General features: G+C 40.7%; 1 non-coding gene across 1 annotated transcript; it reads right to left on the bottom strand.

Moving 5' to 3' along the window:
• Positions 1-2,478: 2,478 nt before the first annotated feature.
• TRNAN-GUU (transfer RNA asparagine (anticodon GUU)) lies at positions 2,479-2,552 on the bottom strand. Its single transcript has one exon. It is a non-coding gene; the product is annotated as a tRNA-Asn (tRNA).
• Between the last annotated feature and the right edge of the window lie 472 nt (positions 2,553-3,024).

Below are 3,024 nucleotides of genomic sequence, written 5' to 3'. Positions count from 1 at the left end.
CGTATAAGTGACCGTGGTTCACCATCATGGAAAACATCTTCTTGTTGGGTGTTATACGGACCCTTATACTGACCGTATAATGTTATACGGACCGTATAAGTGGTCGTATAACCCCACCTCTCGGAAATTGTTTCTGTTGTTCGTTTGATCTCCAATCCTTATGGAACCTTCTTAACACTTGTTTAACATTTCATTAGCAATCTAAGGAGCGTTATAACTCTTTTTTTTTAAGACATGATTAAGTCAACATTGGCTCGGTACTTTACGAAACTTTTCCAAAACACAACATATACTTTGCCTTTCTTAAGGAACTTCTTCTCTTACTTCCAATGTATGTGGAATCTTAATTAGAATCGTTATATAACATTTCTTACTTATAGAAACATCGTATACTTCTTACCCCGTGTTAGTCTATTTACTATGCAACGACATGGAATTTTTTTGAGGTGTAACATCCTTCCCCCCTTTAAAAACATTCGTCCTCGAATGTTAAGTTCTCGGGAATTCTACGAAAATTTCGCCAGAGTTTCCCCTATAATATGGCCCTACCATTGTTACACCTCGGAAAAATCCTCCATTGTTGTCCAAGTGAATGGACCCGCGAGGAGTACGAGTATCCGATGTTTTCATGAGTAAGAAATAACATTTGACGACCCTAAGTAAGATTCCGAAGGCAATTGCAATAAGAAATAGGTTATGCTCCATAATGAATAATTATAGGTTTTGGAAATGTGAAAAGTTGCAGGTTTGCATTCTGGCCAGTTGGTCGTAAATTGAAATACGGACAGTAAAGTGGTATACGGTCCGTAAACTTCCATGTCGTATTTTGGATTCCAAAACTTCAACTTTCTGCCAAATGATCAAAGCAAACAATAACATAATTTTCTTAACCATGGCTGGCCGTGAGCAGCAGCCATGGTCTTGCTCTTTTTTTTTTTTTTTGTTGTTTTAATTTGTAAAGATGATTTCAAGTGTTAAATCATTCTTCACTCAATTATGCATTTATATGTTGCTCCATGTATTGACACGTCAATGCCACTCATCTTGACCAATTGATGCCACGTGGCAGCCTACTTGGTTGCCACGTGGCAGCCCATTATTTTTTTTTTATTTCGGGTGGGGCCCACAACAACAACAACAACAACAACAACGACCCAGTGAAATCCCACATCGTGGGGTCTGGGGAGGGTAGAGTGTACGCAGACCTTACTCCTACCAAGGTAGGACGGCTGTTTCCGAAAGACCCTCGGCTCAATAAAAGCATAAAAAGAAGTCAGATAAGGTTAAGAGAATCAAAGCGATATGAGATGAAATAATGCAAGCGTCACGGATAACACAGGATAATCAAAGCACAGGAAATAACAGATAATAGCAGAAATCTGAGCAGAAGAAATTATATTGCGATAATACGACTACTAATAAGAACGGAAAACGAGACTATCTACTAGCCTTCTACCCTAATTTGGGTCCTCCAAACCCTCCTATCTAAGGTCATGTCCTCGGTAAGCTGTAGTTGTGCCATGTTGTGTCTAATTACCTCTCCCCAATACTTCTTCCGTCTACCCCTACCTCATCTGAAACCATCCATGGCCAACCTCTCACACCTCCGCACTGGGGCATCTCTGTCTCTCCTCTTCACATGCCCAAACCATCTCAATCTCGCTTCTCGCATCTTATCTTCCACCGAGGCCACCCCCACCTTATCCCGAATATGCTCAATCCTAATCCTATCACTCCTGGTGTGGCCACACATCCATCTTAACATTCTCATCTCGGCAACTTTCATCTTTTGAACGTGAGATATCTTAACCGGCCAACACTCCGCCCCATACAACATAGTCGGTCTAACCACCACTTTGTAGAACTTGCCCTTAAGTTTTGGTGGCACCTTCTTGTCACATAGTACTCCGGAAGCAAGCCTCCATTTCATCCACCCTGCCCCAATACGATGTATGACATCATCGTCAATCTCCCTGCTGCTTTGCAGAATAGACCCAAGGTACTTGAAACTACTTTTCTTCTGGATGGCCTAGGTACCAAGTCTCACTTCCAAGCCAGCCTCCTGAGGTGCTTCACTGAACTTACACTCCAAGTACTCTGTCTTGGTCCTACTCAGCTTAAACCCTTTAGACTCCAGAGTATGTCTCCAACTCTCCAGCTTAGCGTTAACTCCGCTATGAGTCTCGTCGATCAAGACTATGTCGTCCGCGAACAACATACACCATGGCACCTCACCTTGAATTTGCCGTGTCAATTCATCCATCACCAAGGCAAATAAAAACGGACTAAGAGCTGATCCTTGATGCAACCCCATCACAACTGGAAAGTGCTCTAAGTCTCCTCCTATTGTCCTTACCCTGGTTTTGGCTCCCTCATACATGTCCTTGATCACCCTAATGTATGCCACAGGTACACTTTTAGCCTCCAAGCATTTCCATATGATCTGTCTTGGAACTTTGTCAAAGGAAGCATTTGATACGCTAGAAGGAGGGTTCGAACCTCCGACCTTGTGGTTAACAGCCACACGCTCTAACCAACTGAGCTATTCCAGCTTGTGTTGGGGCCCACAACTAATAATTAAATTAATTAATTTTAATAAATTATTAATCCTTACTTAATAATCTAATCACAATTAATTAATCCATAATTTCCAATAATATTTCTACACTAAATAAAATTTATAAACAATTTATGTAATAATTAAAATTGAAAATTAAAGGTTCCTATTTCATGTCCGAAGATAATTCCGCCTTTAACTTGAGTCGATTTGCTTGCGAATAATTCGACGTATAAATATACGGGGTATAACATCCTTCCCCCCTTTAGAACATTCATCCTCGAATGTTAAACTGGCCCTGAACTCTCAATACTTCCTCAAGTGTTCTCTTATTTAATTATGCCCTTCACATACCTCTTCTGTTTGTCGATTCGCTATAATTTACTATAATGCATCCCAGATCTCTTCATAGTCATTCCTGTAATATTTGCTCTTTTTGTTGCTTCTCAAGGTAATAATTCCATGTC

This window comes from Lycium barbarum, chromosome 4, assembly GCF_019175385.1.
Source record: "Lycium barbarum isolate Lr01 chromosome 4, ASM1917538v2, whole genome shotgun sequence".
In the NCBI taxonomy this organism is placed as follows: Eukaryota; Viridiplantae; Streptophyta; class Magnoliopsida; order Solanales; family Solanaceae; genus Lycium; species Lycium barbarum.
This window is presented reverse-complemented; position numbering and strand designations above follow the sequence as displayed.